The sequence below is a fragment of the Octopus sinensis genome, linkage group LG1, assembly GCF_006345805.1.
Source record: "Octopus sinensis linkage group LG1, ASM634580v1, whole genome shotgun sequence".
NCBI classification, from domain to species: domain Eukaryota; kingdom Metazoa; phylum Mollusca; class Cephalopoda; order Octopoda; family Octopodidae; genus Octopus; species Octopus sinensis.
In genome coordinates this window covers 15,740,361-15,751,400 of record NC_042997.1, presented here as the reverse complement: position 1 = coordinate 15,751,400, position 11,040 = coordinate 15,740,361, and the positions used below count along the sequence as shown (strand labels likewise).

At 39.4% G+C, this 11,040-nt stretch overlaps 1 long non-coding RNA gene across 1 annotated transcript; it reads right to left on the bottom strand.

Annotated features, from left to right (window-relative positions):
- Nucleotides 1-1,291: 1,291 nt before the first annotated feature.
- LOC118766167 lies at nt 1,292-10,684 on the bottom strand. The gene is made up of 3 exons (XR_005002077.1): nt 10,670-10,684; nt 3,132-3,136; nt 1,292-1,512 (listed from the first exon to the last, which is right to left on the bottom strand). It is a non-coding gene; the product is annotated as an uncharacterized LOC118766167 (long non-coding RNA).
- Nucleotides 10,685-11,040: the final 356 nt, after the last annotated feature.

The following is an 11,040-nucleotide window of genomic DNA, read 5'->3' as shown; positions in this document are numbered from 1 at the left end:
GTCCCACGACGGAGGCGCTGGTGGACGGCATGGGCTTGCTTCTCCAGGTGCCTAGTCGCAAGCCCACTGACTTTTCCGGTTGATTTTCGCTCCTGTCACCGCTTCGTAGTTTTTCAGTGTCTCGCCGACCAGCTCGATGTGCTCGTGGCTAGACACTATGACGGTGACGTCGTCCGCGTATGCAGACACGCTCGTCCCGCATCCCAATTCTCGCGGGATGCCCCTTAGAGTCGCCAGCTTCCGCAGTAGTGGCTCAAGAGTCAATACGTATAGAAGCGCCGAGAGGGGGCATCCCTGACGGACCGAACGTGCAATGTCGAAAGGTCTCGATAGATGTCCATTTACGCGAATTACCGAACGGATGCCTCTGTACAAGGCAGCTATCCAGCCGCGGAAGACGGGACCGAAACCAGCCGCTCTCAGGACTGCCTCCAAGTATCGATGGTCTACCCTATCAAAGGCTTTCGATTGATCCAAGTTGATCAGGGCCCCACCCATGCCAGGTTCGTTAACTACCCTGTCTATGATGTAGCGCATCAGATGGAGGTTGTCATGGATGGTCCGGCCTGGCACGGCGCATGTTTGCGCCTTGTCGACCAGTTTCTCGATGACAAGCGCCAACCTCTTGGCTAGCACCTTGGCCAAAATTTTCAAGTCTGCATTAAGCAGAGTGATGGGCCTAAAGTTATCTATTACATTTCCCTTGTTTAGATCTTTCTTCAGCAGTGTTACGGCTCGATAGATAGATAGATAGATAGATAGATAGGTAGATAGATAGATAGATAGGAAGCATTAAAAAGCTAGTCAGATCGAATATGTTGCGAGGAGAAAGAGAAACAGCATTAATTAATGAATTATGTGGCTTTAATTAGTTTTTCGAGTACGGGAGACAACTCCAGACATATTTCTATCCCACTGACGTCATAAGCGGAGCATAATCTTTGCCGTAAATGTCGAAGTAGTGATGAAAGAATCATTAAAATACATAGATATAGAAGCGTGTATATTGGTTGGTACAGAAAATAGAAACTTCAAGAGACTAAATAAAACGATGGCGCAGTCGGTAAGAAAAGCAAAGGTTAAGTAAATGCTATCGTGGTTAATTCAGTAAGGATTAACAATCTAAGAAATTCGTCGAATGTAATTAAAAGAATATTATTCATTTTATTTCTAATAATCATTTTAATTTCTTTCAATAGTTAATTAAATGTTAACGTTTAATACATTGGATAGCATTTAAAAATAACTGACGAGAAGAAATTACCCGGTAACGAAGAAGCAATCGAAGAAGCGATCGCGGCTTCGGTTGCATGTATTAGCTCTAGAATTGCCACAGTTATCCACTCTCCTCGCGGTGGAAGAATACGGTCCCGAGGATTAGGTCCGGTTCCTGAGCCATTCGCGGTTTCACCATTCGTTTACGGCATGAACTTACACTTGCATGGCTTAAGCTTTGAGACAAGCATATGACTACTGGCAGGATCAACCAGGTATCACCGACGAATATTGCTTCTTCGTTACCGGGTAATTTCTTCTCGTCAGTTTTTTTTTAAATGCTATCCAATGTATTAAACGTTAACATTTAATTAACTATTGAAAGAAATTAAAATGATTATTAGAAATAAAATGAAACGTTAACAAAAACATTTATTGAGATTTAGGAAGAAGAAGAAGAAGAAGAAGAAGAAGGAGGAGGAGGAGGAGGAGGAGGAGAAGAAGAAGGGGAGGAGGAGGAGGAGGAGAAGAAGAAGAAGAAGAAGGAGGAGGAGAAGAAGAAGAAGAACAACAACAACAACAAGGAGGAGGAGTAGGAGGAGGAGGAGAAGAAGAAGAGAAGAAGAAGAAGAAGAAGAAGAAAGAGAAGCAGTCGAAGAAGAAGAAGAAGAAGAAGAGAAGAAGAAGAAGAAAGAAGAAGAGAAGAAGGAGAAGAAGAAGGAGAAGAAGAAGGAGAAGAAGAGAAGAAGAAGAAGAAGAAGAAGAAGAAGAAGAAGAAGAAGAAGAAGAAGGAGAGGAAGAAGTGAAAGCGTGTTGAATATAAAAAGGATGCACAGGGAAAAAGAAAGAAATAGGATGAAGAAAGCTTCAATTGACGAGTATACGATGTGTGTGTGTATGTATGTGTGTGTGTATGTGACAGAGAGAAAGAGAGAGAGAGAGAATGTGTATGTATGTATGTGTGCCTGTGTGTAATAATTTAAATATGCACTAAATATATATCAAAATATAATAATAACCACCCAAAAGTTATAGGACTAAATTATAATATTCCAATAAAATAGCTTCTAACTTTAACATTCGAAGATGTTTTCAGCATAATTTTACAATATCTGTTGTGTCTGGGGAGAGTCATTTTCTTTTTGTGCCTTTTAATTTAACATACTCACCGGTAAAATTTTTTACTTATTTCTTATTTTTATTTTCCTAAAAATTTTCGTTGCATCTTGCAACCTTTTCAATAGTCTTGACTATAAGGCACAAAAAGAAAATGACTCTCCCCGGACACAACAGAATATGCTTCAACACACGAACTCACATAAAGAATCTTGCAAGCCAAATCCAAAAACGAAATATTTACAATATCTGTTTTGCCATTTTTGCGACTGATACATAAACCCTCTGATTGAGTAAATTGGGCAATAAATTCTCCATTTGAAGAATACAGCATACCACAGAGCTTGTGAAGTTATCAACTGTATATAACAATTGTTACATAAAATGAAATAAAATTCGAAAGTAATCATCATCAACTCCCTGTCTCATTATCCCGTCTTTTCCACTGCTACTACATCAGTCTTTACTCTTTCCAACTAGCTTTTAACATCATCCGTGGTGATCTCATTCTCGCTCACAACATCATAAGCGGAAAGTGTAACCTCTCGAAAGAGCTGTCCTTCACTTCTGCTCCAAGGCGTGGGCTGCGGGGTCACTCCGAAAAGCTCTATCTACGACGATTTCATCTCAATCGAAGGAGAGGGGCTTTCTCCGTCCGGGTTGCGGATCCGTGGAATAAGCTGCCGGACGAGACAGTGAAGATGCCGACGACCGCTCGGTTCAAAGTCTCTCTTGACCAGAAATGGCCTGAACTCTTTTGTATGACCACCCTCCCTGTACATAACTCCCTGTCCCCCTACATGGCCTTGCTTTTGCTTTTTGAGCCAATAAAAATTGAATCGAATTGAATTGAAACTCATCCTTTCTTTCCTGTTTGTTATACACACTGTGACACCATCCAGGTCCCACTCTAAACATTATACCCATTCTTTACATTCCAGAACATCAGTCTTCTAGAAACACTTTCCTGCATGAATTTTTAACCTTTGCAGATGACTAAGATGTGAACAGGAATAAATAAAATAAAATAAAATAAAATAAAATAAAATAAAATAAAAAGTAATAAAAAATAAGATAAATCAAATTTTGCTCCGTTGTTACTCTCAGTTTATCGTTAATCCTTATAAAGAATAAAGAATAAACTTTGATGTAGGATTTGGCTACTCTTTCTCTTGCTTCTTCATTCAAACGGATGTGCGAAAATAAACTCTTCGAAACCCCCAGTGTCTATATTCGGAAAAAAATTACATACTCCTTTAGTCGTTTCAGTCATTTGACTGTGGCCATGCGGGAGCACCACCTCTAATCGAGCAAATCGACCCCAGGACTTATTCTTTGTAAGCCTAGTACTTATTCTATCGGCCTCTTTTGCCGAACCGCTAAGTTACGGGGACGTAAACACACCAGCATCGGTCAAGCGATGTTGTGGGGACAAATACAGACACACAAACATACACACACTCACACACACACACACACACACACACACACACACACACACACATATACATATATACGACAGGCTTCTTTCAGTTTCCGTCTACCAAATCCACTCACAAGGCTTTTGTCGGCCCGAGGCTATAGTAGAAAACACTTGCACAAGGTGCCACTCATTGGGACTGAACCCGGAACCATGTGGTTGGTAAGCAAGCTACTTACCACACAGCCACTCCTACGCCTATACCATTAATAATTAGCGCACTTGATTTTAGGAGTAAATACCTAACCGATAGTCTGGATAAGCTTGGGTTTTCAGGAAATGAAGTCAATCAGCTAACTCGCATGATGCAAATACAATCTGTAAGCGGAACAGTAAAAATATGCAAGAATTTTCTCAAGTTTAAAGTGTGATATTGTCTTCGCTATCTGTATACCTAGAATGGAACATTGTATCTTTGTTGTGTTTATGTGCGCGTGCGTATGTGTGTGTCCGTGTGTGCATGCGTGCATGTGTGCGTATGTGTATGTGTGTGTGTGTGTGTGTGCGCGTAATTGTCTAACAGACAGTAGAAGTTATGTTTCGCCTAGCAGGTCTAAAAGTACCGAAACTTGCCCGAAGATGTCACGGTGCTTGCCAAAATCAGCTTAATTTAATATTAACGCTTTTGTTACTGTTGTTTTCCTTTTACAGTATGCATAATTCCAATTTTAATTAATTGAGATTCCATTGCTGTCAACCCTTCCTGTTTTCATCATATTTAATCAATGATCGAATGTAAAATTCTCCTCGATGCACGAAGAGCCTTGGGTCACTTAAAGTCTTCCCGCTCGCAGCCAAATATTTACAATAGATTCACATAAATATATGCACAGTCAAGCCTTTCAATATATCGAACAACAGCTTGAGATATCTTTTATCTTTTACTTGTTTCAGTCATTGGACTATGGCCATGCTGGGGTACCAGCTGTAAGGTATTAGTCGAACAAATCCACCCCAGCACTTACTTTTAAATCTGATACTTATTCTAGCGGTTGCTTGTGCTGAACCACTAAGTTACATAGTCGTAAACAAACCACAACTGTTTGACAAGCGGTGGGAAGACAGACAAACAGACTCACACACACATATGAAGGCGCGTGGCTCAGTGGTTAGAGCGTCGGGCTTTTAATCATGATGTAGTGTTCGTTTCTCCGACCAGGCTGTGTGTTGTGTTCTTGAACAAGGCACTTTATTTCACGTTGGTTTAGTTCCCTGAGCTGTAGAAATAAGTTTGACCTCACTGCTGCTAAGTTATATCGGCTTTTGCCTGTGCTTTGGTGCATCGGTGGTGTGGAGAGGAGAGACTGGTGATATGCACGGGGGCCTGCTGGTCTTCCATAAACAATCTTGTCCAGACTTGTGTAACTTTCTAGGCGCAATCCCATGGTCATTCATAATCGAAAGGGGTCTTTATTATTTACTGTATATATAAGACGGGCTTTCAATTTCCGTCCACTGAATCCGGAACCATGAGATAGGGAAGAAAATTCTTACCACACAGCCATGCTTGGTAGCAGATAGTACAGATTACTACAGATTTCGTTGTTTCTCCGTATATATAAATGCGTGACTGCAAATTTGTGTCCGTTAATAAAAAGAAAAAATAGCATATAACTTATCTGTGTAAATAGACGTTGTGGTTACTTACTCCACATATATCACTGTTAAATAAATCTGAGAACAGTTTTCATCAGTGTCTGTTTGCTGTTTCCTCATTCTGTACAATAGAACGAGTGGAGGCGCAATGGCCCAGTGGTTAGGGCAGCGGACTCGCGGTCGCAGGATCGCGGTTTCGTTTCCCAGACCGGGCGTTGTGAGTGTTTATTGAGCGAAAACTCCTAAAGCTCCACGAGGCTCCGACAGGGATGGTGGTGATCCCTGCTGTACTCTTTCACCACAACTTTCTCTCACTCTTACTTCCTGTTTCTGTTGTACCTGTATTTCAAAGGGCCGGCCTTGTCACTCTCTGTGTCACGCTGAATATCCCCGAGAACTACGTTATGGGTACACGTGTCTGTGGAGTGCTCAGACACTTACACGTTAATTTCACGAGCAGACTGTTCCGTTGATCGGATCAACCGGAACCCTCGTCGTCGTAACCGACGGAGTGCTCCCAAACAATAGAACGAGGTTAAGCCGTCAACATTTAAAAGAAACTAGTCGAGTTGGGCTGTCCGTTCTACAAACACATCAGTTTATCTACAGTGATTATTTATAAAGCGAAGGTAAATGAGTTCTTAATGCAGATGCACAAATACAATTCAAATTAAATCACACATACACAAATATACACAGACCTCCACACTCATTATATTAGTTAATTAATTAGTTAATTAATACATACATACATACATAATGTGTGGCACAGAAGTTCGTTTTGGAACCACGGATTTTCGGGTTCAGCCCCACTGTGAGGCACCGTGGGCAAATATCTTGCACCATAGATTCGAGCCGACCAATGCCTTCTGAGAGAATTTTGCAGACGTGTATTATGAGTAACCTTAATCGATTTTCGAACCTTATTGAGTTCTCATAGGAGGTGTCTACATCATTCTGACAGTTTCGAGAGAAACAAGCAGCCAAACTGTTAATATACTCAACAAATGCAGCAGTTACTCTATGACGGCGTCCCTAATTTGCATACCCAAAGTGTTTAACACTCTGAATGTATGTATGTATGTATGCATGTATGTATGTATGTATGTATGTATGTATGTATGTATGTATGTATGTATGTATGCATGCATGTATGTATGTATGTATGTATGTATGTATGTATGTATGTATGTATGTATGTATGTATGTATGGGTGTGTGTGCATGTATGTATGTATATATATAGATAGATAAATATATAGATAGATAGAGAGATAAAACTTACTTGGAAACGGATGCGTGGCGTTCGATCATATAATGATATAAATAATATATATATATATATATATATATATATATATATATATATATATATATATATATATGCATATATATACACGTACATGTACATGCCTACATATATATGTATATATTCATGCATATACGGGTATAGGACGTCAAAAAAAACGTGAACAAAATGAGAAACGGGGACATAAAAACAAAAGCATGGCAAACGAACTTTTTTTTCTGAACAACGAGAGAAACGAATAGAGAAACGAGACAGGCAACATAAAACAGGGGACAACTGATGAAGGGAATGCTCTTTATGTTGCCTGTCTCGGTTCTCTATTTGTTTCGTTGTTCGAGAAAAAGTTCGTTTTTCGTGCTTTTGTTTTTTATGTTCTCGTTTCTCATTTTGTTCACGTTTTTTGACGTCCTATACTCATATATGACTGTATATATATATATTATATATATATATATATATATATATATATATATATATATATATATATATATATTATATATATATATATAATATAATATATATATATATAAGAGAAAAAAATCTGATAAGAGAAAATCTGAAAAGAGAAAAAAAATCAATCAGAAAGGAACTCAAAATATCTTTTGATAAGCATAACAAATGCGCAACCGGTAAAAATAACTTTCACCTAATTAAATACACTCTCCCTTACTTAAATTATTTTGTCAGCATTTTCTTCATTTCCTTTTTTTTATATATCACAACTCGTGTTCCACATCTCCTTTTTAATATATATATATATTATATATATATATATATATATATATATATATATATATAGATAGATATATATACATATATATGTAGGTATGTATATGTATGTGTGTATATATGCATATATATTTATATTATAATTTTGTGACGTGAGTGTATGTGTTTTTAATCCCGTCCCTTAACTTAGCGCTTCGGCAAAAGAAAGCGCGAGAATGAGAAGTAGACACTATAAGTAGTGGAGTTGATTGGTTCGGTTAAAACCCCCTTGAAGGCCGTGCTCCAGCATGACCGCAGTCGAATGACTGAAAGAAGTAAAAAATAATCGATATACACACACATACATACATACATACAAACACACACATACAAACAGGCACAAACACGCACACACACACACACCACACACACACACACACACACATACACACACATACGCACACAGAAAGAGAAAAATCTACTTATTAGCAATTTCTATCGTTTCCTCTATTGCCTTTTCTACACAGCCTCCTACACGGTGAATATATCCAATAATTTACACATACACACACACACAATGTAAAGTATTACATATATAGGTAGACAAATATATAGATTAAATAAATAATGCAAATATTGAACGCTGAGGAAACAACCCCCCATTCACTCAGCAAGTACACGCGCACGCTGACACGCACACTCATGCGCGCGCACAAAGACACACAACACAAACATTATCAACCATATGCCTGTGCGTGGGAGTGTTCCTCCGCACATATATGTGAGTGTAGGAGTATCTCTCCCTCCCTCCCTCCCTCCCTCCCTCTCCCTCTCTGTACACACACACATATGTCTATATACATATATATATATATATATATATCTATATATATATATATATATATATATATTTTTTTTTTTTTTTTTTTTTCAACCGACCAGGCTATCAGATGTTGCTACACATCGCTGGTCACAATGCGTTCGCATTGTTTTAGCCTTCGAACGACGCCACCCCGTGTATATGTGTGTGTGTGTGTGTGTGTGTGTGTGTGTGTGTGCGTATATATATATTATATATATATATATATATATATATGTACATATACATATATGCACATATACATATGAATGTTTGCCCTGTTGCCTTTAAAAACACCCAAATATATTATAAATAATAATGTATAATTGTTTAGATTGTTTAGAAGCGTCTTAATGTGTTTTTTAAAATATATTTTGCTTATTGAGCAACTAATTCTGAAAATTTACTGACAATAAATGCGTTTAAGTGCTACCCACGCTATTTTCGTGCTGTAGATCAGGAATGCGTAGGACGGAACCGAAAATCAAAAGATAAAGGATATTAATACTAAATATGGTATGAAGAATTTAGGAAAGATTAAATGAAAGACTTAGATATTATAAACAACTGCATGAGTTCTTAAGTCTGTCAGGACACACAAAAGAACTTCCTTTTCTATGAGAAGGTGCTATACTTTAATGATATGTCGGTGGTCCTAGATGTGAATGGCAGTGCAGTGAAGTTGGTGCCTTCACGGCAGCAACCTATACACAGTAGTATTCTGTACTCTAAAAGAAGCAAGACAGCTGTCTGCAGGTGCTTGAAAACTCTTCAGCACTGTGCAAGGCTGGAGTAAATCATTTTAAACGCACGCTGACATTGTTTAAAGATGGCCGATAGGAAAGATAGGTATAAGAGCTTCACAAACTTGCTCAACCAATCATAACTGCTAGACGTACCGATTGCATTATTTGAATGTGCAGTCAAGTGTGTGGACCAACTGCATGGGTTCATCCAAATGATATCTTGATAAAGTATTTGTTGGATCAGAACACAGGGATAGCGTAGGATACCTGGAATTTATCCAGTCGACTATACTGATCTCAAATTTGTGATTTTCACGGTCGAGCAAATATGACAAGTAACTGGCTACGAGAAGCTGAAATGTAACAGTAGCCGGATTTGTGCATTAATTAGGCAGTGATTGACAGGTGTATCGTCAGCAACCGGTGGTAAGGATCTCTAAACAGGACGATCAGAATAGAGCCGATAGCAAAAAATAGATTTGAAGAGTTTGAAGAGAAAGCTAACGACCAATTTAAGAGAAGCAATTAGATAAGGTATCACGATCGATTTCTTTACTACCCACAAGTGGCTAAAAACAGAGAGGACGAATAAGGACAGACAAACGGATTAAGTCGATTATATCGACCCCAGTGCGTAACTGGTACTTATTTAATCGATCCCGAAAGGATGAAAGGCAAAGTCGACCTCGGCGGAATTTGAACTCAGAATATAACAGCAGAAGAAATACCTATTTCTTTACTACCCACAAGTGGCTAAAAACAGAGAGGACGAACAAGGACAGACAAACGGATTAAGTCGATTATATCGACCCCAGTGCGTAACTGGTACTTATTTAATCGACCCCAAAAGGATGAAAGGCAAAGTCGACCTCGGCGGAATTTGAACTGAGAACGTAGCGGCAGACGAAATACCGCTAAGCATTTCGCCCGGCGTGCTAACGTTTCTGCCAGCTCGCCGCCTGAGAAAAGGTATCACGATCGAATTGCTTGTGGCGCGAATGACTTTCAACCATTTCTTCACACGAAACATGAAGGTAGTGTTGTTAGATTAAGGCTCATGCTCTAAAGTAGGACGGAGGGAATGTCGGTTGATGGAAGGGCGGAAGTGCGGCTTGAAAACAAAGTCACTATTCAGAATAGGCACATGATTCACGATTCTAAGCAGATGTTTGCAGTTATCCAGTTAACAATTACTTGAGGCGAGTGGTGGGGCGGGGCGGTTGTGCACTTTACCGCCTACCTCGTCTGTCTGGCATGGCTCTCGATGGAAGATGCAGATTACTGCAATTATCCGATAAAAGCTGATGAGATACCGATTGCAGTAAGTGGTTGTACAAAGAGTGAATTACCTCCGTTGGATGGTATGCCCGATGAGTTTTATGCATGTTTATCAAAACTAGTTTGCGGACTTCTGGGCAGTGGAGCGGGGTGTCAACGTCAAGTGGAAGCAGAAAGAGATAATTCACAGTTCTGTGAGCTAAGGAATGGTAGCATTGTAATGGAAGGACTCGAACAAAGGGGATACTGTCGACCATTTCCAGGCTATAATGCTGCTAAATGTTGAGTTTAAGATTTGGTAAGGTGGCAAAAAGGTTAGTCCTTGGAGAGAAATGGGTATACTATAACTGATGATGTGTGGACATGCGCTAAGGCTGCCACATCTCAAGTGTTTCGATGACAGTGGGTAGATGTGATTGCAGTTGGCCAGATTTGCTTTTCTATAGCTCATTTCTTCGACAGAACTGCACTCCTAGCCAAAGTATGGACCGTAGCAGGGTACCTGACACGTTGAGTATCGTCAGATGCACACAGTCTTCTACCAGTCAGGCAATGCGGTCGGTGGAGTCTTGACATTTTCAGGGAAACTCTGTGCGTCGATGAAAATCAACTGGCTGGTCTATTCCGAAGAATTTTCGGGCCGAAACTCATAGATAATTTCTAGAAATCTCTCGCATGGAATTGCTACCGAAGGCGGGGGCATTACCGGTTCGAAATAAACTCTACAGACATGG